Source organism: Periophthalmus magnuspinnatus, chromosome 9 (assembly GCF_009829125.3).
Source record: "Periophthalmus magnuspinnatus isolate fPerMag1 chromosome 9, fPerMag1.2.pri, whole genome shotgun sequence".
In the NCBI taxonomy this organism is placed as follows: Eukaryota; Metazoa; Chordata; class Actinopteri; order Gobiiformes; family Gobiidae; genus Periophthalmus; species Periophthalmus magnuspinnatus.
This window is the reverse complement of record NC_047134.1, coordinates 36071021-36089064: the sequence shown is the minus strand read 5'-3', so window position 1 is coordinate 36089064 and position 18044 is coordinate 36071021. Positions and strand designations below refer to the sequence as shown.

Here is an 18044-nt window from a genome sequence, read left to right as displayed (position 1 = left end):
ACAAGCTCAGGCACCTTACATTCCATGTCCCCAGAGCTAGTCTTCATGTCTGGAGATCTTGTCATCGAGGCCTCTGCCTTCAACTGCCATCCAGATCTCTTCACACCTGCCCCTCATGGCTCCTCCCGCAGGTGGTGGGTCCACGGGAGGACGGCCCCATGTCACTCCTTTGGGCTGGGCCCCGTAGGGAAAGGCCACCCTGGAGCCAAGCCCACCCTGGCTTGGCTCCAGGGTGGGGCCCCGATAACGCCAGTCCGGGTGACATAACTGCCTTGTTCTTAAACTCATCATGGGGGCTTCTGAACCGCTCTTTGTCTGACTCGTCCCCCAGGACCTGTTTGCCATGGGTGACTCAAACAGGGCCATGAAGCTCCTGGCAACATAGCCCTGAGGGTCATTTGGGTGCTCAAACCCCTCTACCACATTAAGGTGTCCTAAAATTATATTTAAAATGAATTCATGTTTCAGTCTGATGTCATGTGTTTCAGTCTGTTGTCATGTGTTTCAGTCTGTTGTCATGTGTTTCAGTCTGATGTCATGTGTTTCAGTCTGGTGTTTCAGTCTGATGCCGTGTGTTTCAGTCTGGTGTTTCAGTCTGATGTCTTGTGTTTCAGTCTGGTGTTTCAGTCTGATGTCTTGTGTTTCAGTCTGGTGTTTCAGTCTGATACCGTGTGTTTCAGTCTGGTGTTTCAGTCTGATGTCTTGTGTTTCAGTCTGATGTCTTGTGTTTCAGTCTGGTGTTTCAGTCTAATGCCGTGTGTTTCAGTCTGGTGTTTCAGTCTGATGTCTTGTGTTTCAGTCTGGTGTTTCAGTCTGATGTTGTGTGTTTCAGTCTGATGTCATGTGTTTCAGTCTGTTGTCATGTGTTTCAGTCTGTTGTCTTGTGTTTCAGTCTGATGTCTTGTGTTTCAGTCTGGTGTTTCAGTCTGATGTCATGTGTTTCAGTCTGGTGTTTCAGTCTGATGCCGTGTGTTTCAGTCTGGTGTTTCAGTCTGATGTCTTGTGTTTCAGTCTGGTGTTTCAGTCTGGTGTTTCAGTCTGATGCCGTGTGTTTCAGTCTGGTGTTTCAGTCTGATGTCTTGTGTTTCAGTCTGGTGTTTCAGTCTGGTGTTTCAGTCTGGTGTTTCAGTCTGGTGTTTCAGTCTGATGTCGTGTGTTTCAGTCTGTTGTCATGTGTTTCAGTCTGATGTCGTGTGTTTCAGTCTGATGCCGTGTGTTTCAGTCTGGTGTTTCAGTCTGGTGTTTCAGTCTGATGTCGTGTGTTTCAGTCTGATGCCGTGTGTTTCAGTCTGGTGTTTCAGTCTGGTGTTTCAGTCTGATGTCTGGGGTTTCAGTCTGGTGTTTCAGTCTGATGCCGTGTGTTTCAGTCTGATGTCGTGTGTTTCAGTCTGATGCCGTGTGTTTCAGTCTGGTGTTTCAGTCTGTTGTCATGTGTTTCAGTCTGATGTCGTGTGTTTCAGTCTGATGCCGTGTGTTTCAGTCTGGTGTTTCAGTCTGGTGTTTCAGTCTGATGTCTGGGGTTTCAGTCTGGTGTTTCAGTCTGATGCCGTGTGTTTCAGTCTGGTGTTTCAGTCTGTTGTCATGTGTTTCAGTCTGATGCCGTGTGTTTCAGTCTGATGCCGTGTGTTTCAGTCTGGTGTTTCAGTCTGTTGTCATGTGTTTCAGTCTGGTGTTTCAGTCTGATGCCGTGTGTTTCAGTCTGGTGTTTCAGTCTGATGCTGTGTGTTTCAGTCTGGTGTTTCAGTCTGTTGTCATGTGTTTCAGTCTGATGCCGTGTGTTTCAGTCTGATGCCGTGTGTTTCAGTCTGTTGTCATGTGTTTCAGTGTGATGTCGTGTGTTTCAGTCTGATGTCGTGTGTTTCAGTCTGATGTCATGTGTTTCAGTCTGATGTCTTGTGTTTCGGTCTGGTGTTTCAGTCTGGTGTTTCAGTCTGATGCCGTGTGTTTCAGTCTGGTGTTTCAGTCTGTTGTTATGTGTTTCAGTCTGGTGTTTCAGTCTGATGCCGTGTGTTTCAGTCTGGTGTTTCAGTCTGATGCTGTGTGTTTCAGTCTGGTGTTTCAGTCTGTTGTCATGTGTTTCAGTCTGATGCCGTGTGTTTCAGTCTGATGCCGTGTGTTTCAGTCTGTTGTCATGTGTTTCAGTGTGATGTCGTGTGTTTCAGTCTGATGTCGTGTGTTTCAGTCTGATGTCGTGTGTTTCAGTCTGATGTCATGTGTTTCAGTCTGATGTCTTGTGTTTCGGTCTGGTGTTTCAGTCTGGTGTTTCAGTCTGATGCCGTGTGTTTCAGTCTGGTGTTTCAGTCTGTTGTCATGTGTTTCAGTCTGATGCCGTGTGTTTCAGTCTGGTGTTTCAGTCTGTTGTCATGTGTTTCAGTCTGATGCCGTGTGTTTCAGTCTGATGCCGTGTGTTTCAGTCTGATGCCATGTGTTTCAGTCTGGTGTTTCAGTCTGATGTCTTGTGTTTCAGTCTGATGCCGTGTGTTTCAGTCTGGTGTTTCAGTCTTTTGTCATGTGTTTCAGTCTGATGCCGTGTGTTTCAGTCTGATGCCGTGTGTTTCAGTCTGATGCCATGTGTTTCAGTCTGGTGTTTCAGTCTGATGTCGTGTGTTTCAGTCTGATGTGTGTTTCAGTCTGATGTCATGTGTTTCAGTCTGATGTCTTGTGTTTCGGGTCTGGTGTTTCAGTCTTGTGTTTCAGTCTGATGCCGTGTGTTTCAGTCTGGTGTTTCAGTCTGTTATCATGTGTTTCAGTCTGGTGTTTCAGTCTGGTGTTTCAGTCTGATGGCTTGTGTTTCAGTCTGGTGTTTCAGTCTGGTGTTTCAGTCTGATGTCTTGTGTTTCAGTCTGGTGTTTCAGTCTGATGCCATGTGTTTCAGTCTGGTGTTTCAGTCTGATGCCGTGTGTTTCAGTCTGGTGTTTCAGTCTGATGCCATGTGTTTCAGTCTGGTGTTTCAGTCTGATGCCGTGTGTTTCAGTCTGGTGTTTCAGTCTGTTGTCATGTGTTTCAGTCTGGTGTTTCAGTCTGGTGTTTCAGTCTGGTGTTTCAGTCTGTTGTCATGTGTTTCAGTCTGGTGTTTCAGTCTGGTGTTTCAGTCTGATGCTGTGTGTTTCAGTCTGGTGTTTCAGTCTGATGCCGTGTGTTTCAGTCTGGTGTTTCAGTCTGATGCCGTGTGTTTCAGTCTGGTGTTTCAGTCTGTTGTCATGTGTTTCAGTCTGATGTCGTGTGTTTCAGTCTGATGTCGTGTGTTTCAGTCTGATGTCGTGTGTTTCAGTCTGATGTCATGTGTTTCAGTCTGATGTCTTGTGTTTCGGTCTGGTGTTTCAGTCTTGTGTTTCAGTCTGATGCCGTGTGTTTCAGTCTGGTGTTTCAGTCTGGTGTTTCAGTCTGATGTCTTGTGTTTCAGTCTGGTGTTTCAGTCTGGTGTTTCAGTCTGATGCCGTGTGTTTCAGTCTGGTGTTTCAGTCTGATGCCGTGTGTTTCAGTCTGGTGTTTCAGTCTGATGCCGTGTGTTTCAGTCTGATGCCGTGTGTTTCAGTCTGTTGTCGTGTGTTTCAGTCTGATGCCGTGTGTTTCAGTCTGTTGTCGTGTGTTTCAGTCTGATGTCGTGTGTTTCAGTCTGATGTCGTGTGTTTCAGTCTGATGCCGTGTGTTTCAGTCTGATGTCGTGTGTTTCAGTCTGATGTCGTGTGTTTCAGTCTGATGCCGTGTGTTTCAGTCTGATGCCGTGTGTTTCAGTCTGATGTCGTGTGTTTCAGTCTGATGTCGTGTGTTTCAGACTGGAGTTTGCTGGAGCTGAGAAGTCAACACCAGGACTCAGAAAGTGTAAGTGTTGAGAAACTCCATTTGAAACAGACACTTACTTAAAATGGATAAGAGGCGCACAGGAGTAGCAAAGGAGGAGCAAAGGAGTAGCAAAGGAGGAGCACAAGAGGAGCAAAGGAGGAGCACAGAAGGAGCACAGAGGAGTGTAGAATGTGTGGAGTGACGTCAGAGACTGGACTTTGTCACTGCAGCAACAAACTCAAGTTTTACACTAAAAAGAATCTGAAATAGATGTGAGGCTGAAACTAAAGGAAATATAGAGGAAATATAGAGGAAATATAGAGGAAATATAGAGCTGATGCAAAAGAAACATGATCCAAATATAAGACTGACATGATTCACAAATAAAATCATCATAAAAATACATTCATCATAAATAATTGACTTTAAATCCATCTTTCATGAATAGATTGACTCATATTAAACTATAATTAAATGTGTGTCTCCACATGGGACTAACTGCTGCTGTGTTGTGTCTTCTCTCCATCAGATTTCTGTGATCTCACTCTGGATCCAAACACAGCTCAGATAAACCTCAAACTGTCTGACAACAACAAGAAGGTGACACGTGTGACAGAGGAGCAGCCGTATCCAGATCATCAGGACAGATTTGACCACTGGGGTCAGATTCTGTGTTCCACTGGTCTGACTGGTCGCTGTTACTGGGAGGTCCAGTGGAGTGGAACAGTTTATATATCAGTGTCTTACAGAGGAATCAGAAGGAAAGGATACAGTTATTACAGTGTGTTTGGACGCAATGATCAGTCCTGGAGTCTGGAGTGTTCTGCAGGTGGTGTCACTGTTTGTCATGATTTCAATCAATTCCGCCTCCATCAGCCCTGGTCCTCCTCTTCTGGGAGAGTGGCAGTGTTTGTGGACTGTCCTGCTGGCTCTCTGTCCTTCTATGCAGTCTCCTCTGACCAACTGACCCACCTCCAGACCTTCAACACCACCTTCACTCAGTCTCTACTCCCTGGGTTTATGCTCTGTCCTGACTCCTCAGTGTCTCTGTGTCCGACAGACTCACCCTCCTCTGTGTAAAATACAACAAATCTGTACAAAAATCACTTTGGAAATGTTCATTTTATTTAGATTTTTTCTCTCTTTGATTTAACTTTCATTGTAGTATTTAAATATTGTCAACATAAATACACACACAAATGCAAATACAATCTAAATTAAAGCCGCAAGCGGCATCGAACGGCCCTCGCGGGCCGTGCTTCGCACTAGGCCGGCCCCGCACTCCCTGTCCCTTTTTTATTGCGGCTTTGGGCTGCACTTGTCACCAAACAAGGTTTTCCAGGCATCGCCATGGCAACACCGTGCAAAATACGAACTTGTCCCCCCGGACTTTTTTGACGGGGTTGACCTGAAGAATCACTGTGCCACATTTCACATTCCTCAATGAAGTGAATAAGTTGTTATAAGACTTTGAAATGTATGAAATTTGGGAAATTTTCCCATTAGGATAACATGGGCGCTTTCGCGCATCGCCATGGCAACCCAGTGAAAAATATGACATGGGTCTGATTGACTTTTTGATCAGGATGACATGAAGAGTCATGGTGCCAAATTTCACATTATTCCATGAAACTAATATTATTCCCATGAATGGGAAAAATTGGGAGGTTTCCCATTAGGATAAGCTGCTGATGACCTCACAGCTGCTGATGACCTCACAGCTGCTGATGACCTCACAGCTGCCGATGACCTCACAGCTGCTTTATTGTCGGTGCATAACTGGCTTAAGGGTTCGTGTCTCTTGGTAAACACCACAAAAACGGTCTTATGTACTTTTCAAAACGTCACACTGAACTAAAGTCCAATGTCTTTCTTAACGGTGTAGAGCTTGATCTGGTCTCAGAATTTAAATACCTTGGAGTCGTCCAAGACCCAAAATTGTCCTTTAAAAATCACGTAAAAAAGATTCCCAGGTAATTAAATTCAATAATCAGAATTTTTGCCACATCCGGAATAACTTAAACATGACGCTGCTAAAACCTACTTCTACTCTATGATCATCTCCCACATAGACTATTGTTTAACTACTTGGTCTCTTGCCCCACGACACTTAAAACCATTGAAAACCTCCATAAAAGAGGTCTACAAATACTTGATAAAAAACCCATTTCCCACCATCACTGTCACGTTCTGAAAAAGCATCGACTATTGGACTTTAACAACATGGTCAACCTCAAAAGAACTTGTCTAATTTATAAGGTCCTACACTCCCTCGACCACCACCTTTAAAGGAGGACATTAAATATAAAGACAATCTAGCAAGGACCACACGGGCCACCGCCAGAGGTGACCTGTGACCCCACAGACGGACCACCTTTGGTCAGAATGTATCTGACCAAGGTGAGAACCAGTGGAATAGTCTCTAACCCTGAGAGAATGTCCCACAGACACTTCTTTTAAAGCTCAGATGAAAACCTGGTTATGGTCAAACCAAACATGCATCACCTATAGAAGCAGCAGTGTGGTTTGAACTGTCCACAGAGACATATTTGCCTGTGTGGACAAAATATGAAGGGGTGGACAAAATATGAAGGGGGTGGACAAAATATGAAGGGGGTGGACAAAATATGAAGGGGGTGGGTGCAGAATATAATTGTCCTGAATGGGCCAAACTGAAATAATGGGGACTGTGTAATGACTGGAATATGCAACATTTTGTATGGAGCAATAACGGGAACTGTGCAATAAATGGAATGTGCAATGAATGGAATGTGCAACCATGGGAACTGTGAACCAGAACCCCCCCCCACAGACTCCAAACTGAGGCAGCATCATCAGGACAGATCTGGGGTCAAAAGTTATTAAAATAATTTACATAAGTGTCAGGGTCAGAGGTCATGACGAGCTCTTAAAAAAGCGGCCATTTTGAAAACATAAAAATCCAAAACATCGTCCGATTTAAACAGACCCATAACAGCGTTTTTGATTTTGATGAACTGGACATAATGATGTGAATTAAACTTATTTGTTTGAAACTGTCTCTCCAGCGGCGCCCCCTGCAGAGAGAAAATGGGACCAAAACATTTATCTCCAATGTGACAGCGGCAATTTCTGCAATCCGATATGAAGATACTGTTGGACAAATGAACATGTGATTTTTTATCTTTGTCTTGATGTTTGAAATAAATTTAACCAAACCAAAATGTTTCATTTAACAATAACACAAACACTGGACATTATGAAGAAAACAACACCACAAAAAACATCATTTACATTTTTAATTTTCAAGATTTTATGTTTATTGAACAAATAGTTTTTAAAGAATGGTTCAAACTGAGTAAAGACTTAATTAAAGCCATGACCCTGACTCTTCATTGAGCCGTTACTACGTCTGAATCATCCAGGATCAAATATCATACCAATACCTTAACGACCCTGCGATTGTTCTCATTGTTCTGCGTCTGAGGATGGAGTTGTAGATGGGGACAGATTATGTCTCAGGCTCCATTTCTGTTTAAGGAAGGATTCTCTTTCCTAACAAAAATAGCTTCTTTAACTCCTTTGAAGAGAGTGAAGTTCAGATCTGAGCCAGAGAAAAGAATCCTCAGACCCAGAACAATGAGAACAATATCAGGGTCGTTAAGGCTGAACAGGGTCGTTTCAGCTGAAACTGGAGACAACAGCTGTTTACAGTTTCAGTGTGGTTAGCCCCTCCCCTCAGACAGATTTAAAGGCAGTGGCCACCAGCATCTGACCAGAACTGAAGAAGAGACTTGGATGAGCAGAGAAACGTCTTCAGTCCTACAAGATTTGTCCAGTTGACAGATTTAACTTCGTTGTTTGCTAAAGTTGTATTATGTAACTTTTCTGGGTCCATCACCAAAGTCCCAAACAGCCTCACGAACTCTTGTAAAGTCCATGCTGCTGTTTTTATGCACAATTAATCATTGTACACACACACACACACACACATTCACACAACAGCTAAACTCCCCAGTCAGATCACCTTAGCGGTGTCTGAATCTCCCAAAGATCCCATTTCAAAACATTGTCTCATCCGTCTGACTTGACCAGTGCAAACCGGTGGTGCTTTTCAAGACGTTCTCTAATTTGTCTGACTAGACCTCTGATGTTTCTCAACTGGACCATTTCTTCTGGGGCGATGGCCCCTTGTTCTTGGGGTCCCTCAGTCGTTTCCCTGGTTTCAGTCTGAAGTTCTTTTCTGGGGACCTGGGCTTTTTCATTTGGACAACTTTGGTCTGACTCCTGCTTTTCAAAATATTGTCTAATCTGTCTGACTTGACCAGTGCAAACCGGTATTTTCTTTTCCAAACGTGTCGGCTCATTTGGACGACTTTGGTCTGACTCCTGCTTTTCAAAACATTGTCTAATCTGTCTGACTTGACCAGTGCAAACCGGTATTTTCTTTTCCAAACGTGTCGGCTCATTTGGACGACTTTGGTCTGACTCCTGCTTTTCAAAACATTGTCTAATCTGTCTGACTTGACCAGTGCAAACCGGTGTTTTCTTTTCCAAACGTGTCGGCTCCTCCCTCTGAATATTTCTCCTCACTTCAGAGTCTGATACTTTGCTCCTGTGTCGCTCCATTTCAAGTTTTTCATATTTTTCAATGATGTTTCTCAACTGGCCCCTTTCTTCTGCGGCGTTGGCCCCTTGTTCTTGGGGTCCCTCAGTCGTTTCCCTGGTTTCAGTCTGAAGTTCTTTTCTGGGGACCTGGGCTTTTTCATTTGGACGACTTTGGTCTGACTCCGGCTTTTCAAAACGTTTTCTAATTTGTCTGACTTGACCAGTGCGAATAGTTTTTTTCATTTCCTCCCTCTGATTATTTCTCCCCACTTTACATTTTAATCCTTTGCGACTGAGCTGAGACATGAGTGTTTTGATTTTGCTCAGTTTGACTTCATTTGGACGACTTTGGTCTGACTCCTGCTTTTCAAAACATTGTCTCATCCGTCTGACTTGACCAGTGCAAACCGGTGTTTTCTTTTCCAAACGTGTCGGCTCCTCCCTCTGAATATTTCTCCTCACTTCAGAGTCTGATACTTTGCTCCTGTGTCGCTCCATTTCAAGTTTTTCATATTTTTCAATGATGTTTCTCAACTGGACCATTTCTTCTGCGGCGTTGGCCCCTTGTTCTTGGGGTCCCTCAGTCGTTTCCCTGGTTTCAGTCTGAAGTTCTTTTCTGGGGACCTGGGCTTTTTCATTTGGACGACTTTGGTCTGACTCCGGCTTTTCAAAACGTTTTCTAATTTGTCTGACTTGACCAGTGCGAATAGTTTTTTTCATTTCCTCCCTCTGATTATTTCTCCCCACTTTACATTTTAATCCTTTGCGACTGAGCTGAGACATGAGTGTTTTGATTTTGCTCAGTTTGACTTCATTTGGACGACTTTGGTCTGAATCCTGCTTTTCAAAACATTGTCTCATCCGTCTGACTTGACCAGTGCAAACCGGTGTTTTCTTTTCCAAACGTGTCGGCTCCTCCCTCTGAATATTTCTCCTCACTTCAGAGTCTGATACTTTGCTCCTGTGTCGCTCCATTTCAAGTTTTTCATATTTTTCAATGATGTTTCTCAACTGGACCATTTCTTCTGGGGCGTTGGCCCCTTGTTCTCGGGGTCCCTCAGTCATTTCCCTGGTTTCAGTCTTTGTTTCCATTGCTGTTTGTGTTTGTTAATCTAATATTAGCGAGTTTATCAGATATTTGTAAAAGTTCTCTTCTGCTACTGAACAGCTGAGTGTTTGAGTGTCTTTTCTCTATAACTGAAATAAACTAATGCAGTGACACTTACAAACTCTGAGGCTTTACAGGCTTTGGCTCTTTGAGATGTCACAAAGTGACACATCAAAGACGTGACTGTTGTCATGGCAACACCGTGCAAAATACAACATTGGCCAATTTAGAGCAGAGTTCCATTTGTAGAATTCTGACCTGAGTATCATAGCAACCAAAGAGCCAATCAGGAGCGAGGCTGTTGAAGGTAACGCCCCTTCCTGTCCGATTCACTGGTTTAGCAGGGAACAGGCGCTTAGCAACGCTGTCAATCAAACCTGTTGCTAACGCTAACAGGAGCGACCTCGGGGAAAGAAGGACCTGATTTGTCTGTTATTAATGTTCATATCTTGATTTACAGACACAATAGTGAAATAAAAACCCCAGGATCATGTAGAGGGTTAATACGAACATTTAAGACCAGAATGAGTCTGAAGCAGCAGGTACAGAGAGAGAGTAAGAAAGAAAAAAGTAAAGTAAAGTAAAGTAAAATAAAAAAACAAACTCAAAATAAATAAAAAATATGATAAAAATAACTTTAAAAACCCTCAAAATAATGAAAAAAACCCCAAATAAAAAAACAACAACTCAAAATAACTAAAAAACAAAACAAAAACAAAAAGAAACTTAAATTAAAGCCGCAAGCGGCATCAAACGGCCCACACTCGGCCGACCCGGCACTCCCTGTGTCCCTTTTTTACAGCATTTGTCACCAAACAAGTCAAAACACATTGGAAGTGCTGATGCACAATGCACAAATGCAAAAACATGGGTTTTCCAGGCATCGCCATGGCAACACCGTCCAAAACACAAACTTGGCCCCCCGGACTTTTTTGACGGGGACGACCTGAAGAATCACTGTGCCAAATTTATGTTCGTCGTTAACGGTAATAAGTTGTTATAAGACTTTGAAATCTATGAAAATTTTGAAATTTTCCCATTAGGATAACATGGGTGCTTTCGCGCATTGCCATGGCAACCCAGTGAAAAATATGACTTGGGTCTGATTGAGTTTTTTGATCAGGATGACATGACGAGTCATGGTGCCAAATTTCACATTATTCCATGAAACTAATATTTTTCCCATGAATGGGAAAAATTGGGAGGTTTTCCATTAGGATAACATTGGCAGTTTGGCACATCGCCATGGCAACATGGTGCATAAAACGACATACGTCTGATTTACTTTATTGATTGGGATGACCCAATGGAATTTTGTGTCAAATTTGTTAACATTTGGGAAAACTAAATTTTCTGACCTCCATACAAATGTATTAGATGTTCTGTAGGGGGCGCTATCGTGTCAATTTAGTTTCTATTATAATGAGTAGCTTTAGGCCCAAAAGTTTTACAACTGATTCAAATTTGAGCCAAATCAGACTTTGCATGCGCAAACGGGAGCAAATTTTGACTTTTGAAAATTGCAAAAATTCTGATGGAATTTTGCGGCTTCGCCGCACGGAAATGGTAAAAGGGATCATCATGAATTGGATAACTTTTGATGCCCCACTTGTCTAGATGGTGTACAGTGATTTTCAGCCCTGCAGGTGAAGCGCCTTAAGAAGAGTTGACGAAAATGCGTCGTCAGCGAAAACGCTGACTCGGCATTTTGGAATTTTCAATCCAAGATGGCCGACTTCGCCCATTGACTCAATGTTGACGCTGACATGCTAGCAAGAAAAAATATGCATGTCCCATGCCTACGGCATGGGTTGCTAGGACACAGGAGTCTGTGCAGGGGGCGATGGGGGACGACTCCTCCTATTGACTCCTGTTAACGCATGTCAGCGTCAACATCGAGTCAATGGGCTTGCGCTTCGCGCGCAACTTCGTGAAGACAGTCTGCAACGTTGAGTGAATGGGCTTCGCCCATGCACTCAACGTTGCAGAAGCAATAGGCCCTACGCCCTGTATGGGCTCGGGCCTAATAAAACTGTTAAGCACCTCCCCCTGGTATACATCAACTGCACTCATGTTTCAGCTCATACACAACAGTGATCTTCATTCTTCTTCTGGAGACAGTGGATTTAGCACCAAGCCCCATCAGAACTACTGCTGCTGGAGCAAAGGAGGAGCAAAGGAGGAGCAAAGGAGGAGCAAAGGAGGAGCACCAAGCCCCATCAGAACTACTGCTGCTGGAGCAAAGGAGGAGCAAAGGAGGAGCAAAGGAGGAGCAAAGGAGGAGCACCAAGCCCCATCAGAACTACTGCTGCTGGGGCAAAGGAGGAGCAAAGGAGGAGCAAAGAAGGAGCACCAAGCCCCATCAGAACTACTGCTGCTGGAGCAAAGGAGGAGCAAAGGAGGAGCAAAGGAGGAGCACCAAGCCCCATCAGAACTACTGCTGCTGGAGCAAAGGAGGAGCAAAGGAGGAGCAAAGGAGGAGCAAAGGAGGAGCACAGGAGGAGCACCAAACCCCATCAGAACTACTTGTGGCAATTGAGGGGTTAATAATTTGGGGCTAGTACTAAAAAAATCTAATTGTTGCAGCCGCTGCTCCCGCTGAGCTGCGCGCGTGCGCAGTAGCGCACTGCTGACACGGTCTTATTGTTGTAAAAATCAAATGATCGTGTCATAAACTGAAAAAGAGTCAGGACTGTGTCCCAGACACAGTAGGACAATCTCACTCAGTCACAGCAAAAGCTTCACACAATGGATTATACTTATATATACTTATATACTTATACTTATACTCATGATACAAGTCAGAGCTTTATCATAAAAATGTTACGTGTGTTTTCAACATTGGAGTTTACAGCTGTCTTGGTTTGGTTGAAGCTCATGTTTTGCCATAGTTAAAATTAAATATTTATACTTATAAATACTTGTAAATGAGTATTAATGGTGGTTTTATTTTGAGAAATGGACAATTGTAATTCTGATTTTCACCACTTGGTGGCAGCACAGCGAGACGGTTTGCGGGAGGTCAGGCTTCTACTTCCTGTTAGCGGCAGAAGCAGCGAGTCAAGACAACACGAACTTAATGTCTCCTATCACTTTGTTTATTTCAGGTTGGTACAGTTTCACCAAGCACGAACATTGACTCATATGAAGTCCTAATGATATAACTTTTGTTGTAAGATTTGCTAGTCTAAGATAGACGTTTACTATTTGATGTATTTTATTTAGATGTGATTAGCTCTTTATGCTAACCCCGCGCTAGCGCTTAGCCTAGACCTTGATATTTCTCCGTTGGCTCCACGTGCGTCATGTAAAATTGTCCTCTCACATTTTGATTGTTTATAAGATAATGTTAATTACAGTTAAACGTTGTATATTCTTGTAAGAACAGTTGTCAAGGTTTAATATAGAAAAGATACTAAAATATAAAGGTGATGTCATGACATTCTGCTGATTTAAGTTATGACATAATTGTGAATTGGAAACTAAAAGTAAGACTAAGGAAATTAACACTAAACATTTATCATACAGTTTATTAAGCAATGTATTTACACATGTAAATGTAAAATGAGATGTGAAATGTAATTTGAAATTACAATGTGCTTATGTAAAAATAAAGTTAGCAGCAGTAGCAGCGAGACAAGACAACACGAAATTAATGTCTCCGTCTCACTTTGACGAACCCAGGACTAAACATGTTGAATCAGTGTTTGAGTTTTGTGCAGTTAAAACCTGGAACATTCTTCCTGAAGATGTGACTCAGACCTCGACTTTGACAATGTTTAAATCCAGACTCAAACGGTTCTGTTTATCTGCTGTGACTGAAAGGGTTTTTATTCTGCCTCTTCTCTTTGAATGTTCCTTTTATGATGATTATTTATGTTTTGATTTGTTGTGTTGTGATTTTAATGTCTGTCTTATTCTGTAAAGCTCTTTGAATGACCTTGTGCATGAACTGTGCTGTACAAATACGTCCTTAACCTGTTACTTCTCTTATAATGTCCCAGGTGCATCTGTGGCCTCCTGAAGAAGAAGCTTCAGATCCTGGTCACTCACCAGCTCCACTATCTGAAGGCAGCTGATCAGATCGTCGTCCTTAAAGAGGTTTGATTATATAACTGTTACTACACTCTCTACTGTTCTGTGTTTACTGAGCCTGAACAGATGAAACTAAACTCAAACAAACACCTGCTGTGTCGGTTTAAATGTTTTAAAGCTCCTGTATCACAGTGGTCCCCAACCTTTTTATCACCGCGGACCGGCCAACGCTTGAAAATTTTACCATGGACCGGGGTTTTTTTTTAAACTCATTTTGCTAATTTGTAACCCCTTAGCATTTCCGGTCATTTTGGTGAAATTGCCTTTGTTCTGACCTCTCCAAATTAAAATAATCACCACTATTGAATCCTCAGTAGTAACTGCACTAGTTTGGGGTCTTTGTAAAGGTAACACCCTATAGTTTTACCCACAGGCGTCAGAATCACTGTAAGTTTGCCTGCTGAGCATTTATACACTTGCCAACACACATAAAAACGCAAAACTGCTGCGTAAAATTACGCATTACGTGCGCGTAATTTTACGCGCAGATCTTTATATTCAGTCTCGCAGCAAACTCCATCTGTTTACAGTAAACCACTGCATGTCACACATCAGCGTGTTCCGCAGTTCATGGGCTTTAAGAGGAAAACATCGCTAAATGTGTGTAATGTAACAGCTTGATTCTACAAGGGGGAGAGTGGGGCGTACTCTTCCAGTCATCTGTAGCTCTCATTCACTGTCCGCGGCTCCAGTAACCCACAGCCCCCACCTTATTGGCCAACTTCGGTGTCAATCACAAACTAACAAGTTTGTTTTGCGCTGAGGAACAAAGTTGGTGCTGTCAGAAGTTTATTATGCCTGAAACTGACAAAAGAAATGCAGAGAAGTGATGGAACAGATTTCACTTTCCTGCAGCAGATTGGACATGGAGGCTCTAACTTCCTTTGTGGACATAATTTGGATTATATTCTCTGGACCTTTACGGAACGAATGAGACCAACTTTGTGTGAATATGTTCATGTTTGACAGAACCAGAGCGCTCAATGGTAAGTGAAGTCCAAATCTACATTTCTGACTTCTCTGTAAAAATGTCTTTCCTGTCAGCACTGTGGTGATTACAGGTGTAAATGGTTTACATATTCAGAAAGATGAATGCCGTAGCTTTCATTTGATGTGTAGATTGTTTGTGTGGGTGACGCAGAAATACACGTACATTGCTGTAAAGTTGTAACGTGTAACGCGGGCGGGCCGTCGGAACGCTAAGTGGTTAAGTTGTCGGCGCTCAAGTGACAGAAATGTAACCGAGAGAATCCGGTCACTTTTCAAAATAAAAGATTTTTCAAAATAAATGATTTTTCAGACTCAGATAATAAATACAACGGAAATAATTAATTATTTCTTGGACGGCCGGTGGCCCGGTACTAGTTGGTCCACGGCCCGGTGGTTGGGGACCACTGCTGTATCACACAAAACTGACTCTTGTAGCTTTAAATCGTGTTATAATCTCGTTAGTGCATCAAAAACAGACCTGGAGTTGTGTTTTGTTTCATTCACACATGTTTGAGTCACTTTATTATTAGTCTGTTACATCTCCAAAGCTCAAAATGCTCTGTTCCACCTTGTGATGTCATCAAGTGGGAGTTTTCAAGTTAACTGCTCCTTTTACCTTTAGTGAAGTAGAGATAAGTGGCAACTTCAGGCTTGAAATGATCCAAATGATTCTAGAAATGAAGGTGTGTGGAGTTTAAAAACACAGTGGAGCACTTCCTGTATCACCACATGATGACATCACAAGGTGGAACAGAGTGTTTTCAGTTTGAGAGAAGAACTCAGCCTAAATATGCAGGGTTTGTGTGTTGCCTAAGATATTAACTCATATCCTAACAAAGATTAAAGATTACTGTAGAATAATTGCCCTTGCAGGTTGTGATTTACATGTATTCTCCCTGTGGACACTAGGGGGCAGTACTTGGCTGAGTTACCTCTTAATCAAAGGGTCGACTAGAATCACCTGATGTGTCTGAGGTCGGACATTTTGACTGAGACTGAAATGAGGCTGAAGTTTGAGATAGTGGAGCTTTATCTGTGTTTGTGTTTGTGATCGAGCTGCAAACTAATATTGAACCTACAGTTTAACACAAAAATGCAGCGTTTTATTTCAAAAAGAGGAAGGAGGAAGTTTGTACCAGCAGAAGCGCAATGACCCACTGCACAGGTCAGTTTTTGGGTGAGAGGAGCAGTTTATAAAAGATATATACATGAATGTTGAGTTACATTAAAGGATAAATAGCAAAATAAAAAAAAAAACGCAAATTTGCTGTGTAATTTCTCATAAGTTCTTTTATGTATATATTTGAATTGATGTTGTAGGACATAATACACATACAAGTACAAGAAATATTTTAACACACATCCATATTTTACTGATATAGAAAATTAACTAAGTAACAGAACAAAAAAAAGGGGACTAAAGACAGTTGGATAAAAATACTCTCCAAATGATTCTATTGAAGGTGTGTGGAGTTTAAAAACACAACAAAGCACTTCCTGTATTACCACATGATGACATCACAAGGTGGAACTGGTCTAAATCTGCAGGTTTTGGTCAAACGTGTGAATGAAACAAAACACAACTCCAGGTCTGTTTGTGACGAGGAAACAACATTAGAACAGATCAGGGAGTAACTTCATATGGGCTTTAAAGTTTAGATTTAGGTCACAGACATTGTACTAATAAATAAATACAAATCCAATTAAAATATATGTAGAATCTGTTGATCTTTGGGCTGAAAGATGAACAAGAGACACGGGGGAGTTCTGTCTGTTCTGTTAGTTCTGTCGTTACTTGAGAGACAAACAGCTCTAACACATACGGATCAGTTTTGTCTTGTTGTATTTTGGTTTTAAGGAAATAAATGCTGTGTTCAGTCTCTGCTCTGGTATCAGTTGGTAGATTTAGAACAGTTTTCATGGTTTAAATCTGCTCTTGGGTTTAGGTAACACAAATTAACACATGAAGTAACATTAACAGGTGATTGACCTTATTTTGCCCCGCCCACTTTTTCCACTCTGTGTAGAAGCATTTCCGGTTAAGTGGATTGTGAAATGTTTCTGTGCTGAAATATTACATAAAGTCGGTTGGTTGGGCTAATGTGCAACAACAAGTCAACATTGCACCGATTCTCTGGGAAGAGAACCTATTTGCTGAGAAGATCGGCAGCTCCAGACAAAATAAAACCCAAATGACGATGGTGAATAAGGTGAATATTGTGTTTACTCTGGTGTGCTCTTGTCCAGGGTCACATGGTCGCTAAAGGGACGTACACAGACCTCCAGCACTCGGGGCTGGACTTCACGTCTCTGCTGCAGATGGAGGAGGAGGAGTCTCACACACCTGCCCCAGAGACGCAGATCAGAACCAGAACCCTGTCCCAGAATTCAGTGCTGTCTCAGGCCTCGTCCGTGCACTCGGCCAAAGATGGAGACCAGCTCCCGGTTTGTGCTTTACACTTATAGACCTGACCTGGCCACGCCCACTTTGGCTTCTAAATGCTGCTAAACCGCACTCACTTTCTCTTCCTTTTTAGCGAGAATCTTACTCATTTCAGTGTTAAATTTGTGAAAAGTTTTGCCGCTAAAATCTGACATACAACAGGTTGATTTGTCTAAAACTTTCCATGTCCATGTGACCAGCAACTCACTACTTTTCCAGGTGCATTGTGGGAAATTTTGACTAGTTTTTCAGTTCTTGGTCATTCAGACACCACTAAAAATGTGACCTCTAAATAGTGCCCCCTGTAGGGAATAGTTGTGGACATAGCCTTTCTTTTCTTCCTGTTTGCTGCGCTGAAATGGAGCAAAGCATCATGGTCTATGTAGTTTCCTGCTTTTTTCCGATTCTGCTGCAACTAATCGATATATTTTTAAACCTTTCACAACATAACCACTGTCGTTTTACCCAGAATGCCTCGCTAATCGCTCAGACTCATGTGCGCTGTGGTTGTAGGCGGAGGCACTGCAGACTGTGGTGGAGGAGACGTGAGCTCAGGGCACCATCAGCGTCGGCCTGTATGTGAAGTACCTCAGAGCTGGAGCCAACTGCCTGGTCGTGTTTCTCATGCTGTTCATCAACCTGCTCGCTCAGGTAGAAACGTTTAACCCGGTTTACACAAGAATATGGAAGAACTTTCTCAACAAACTGTCCAAAAAATGCACGGTCCAAACGCTGCAGAGGATTCCACAGATTTTTGCTTCCTGTGTGATGCAAAATTGACTCTCTTGAACTTTAAATCATGTTCCTCCAAAACCTCCTTGTCAATGCATGCTGTTGATACGTGCTGCGAAAAAAAGCTAAAAAGTTAGATAAACAGGCTGTATCTAACTTCACTGCCCAAATCCATCACAGAATCTGTGTCGTCAGATTGGGAAAGTTATAACTCTGTCTTAGGGATAAAAACAGTGACTCTTCCCGAAGTGCCAGCTAACTGATAAGCTATCAGCTGCTAGTGCTTATTTGGGTAGACAGCGGCTA

General features: G+C 42.6%; 1 pseudogene; it reads left to right on the top strand.

The window, feature by feature from the left end:
- The window catches only part of LOC117376237 (ATP-binding cassette sub-family C member 4-like), a 38812-nt pseudogene that overhangs the window by 787 nt on the left and 19981 nt on the right, over positions 1-18044 (top strand).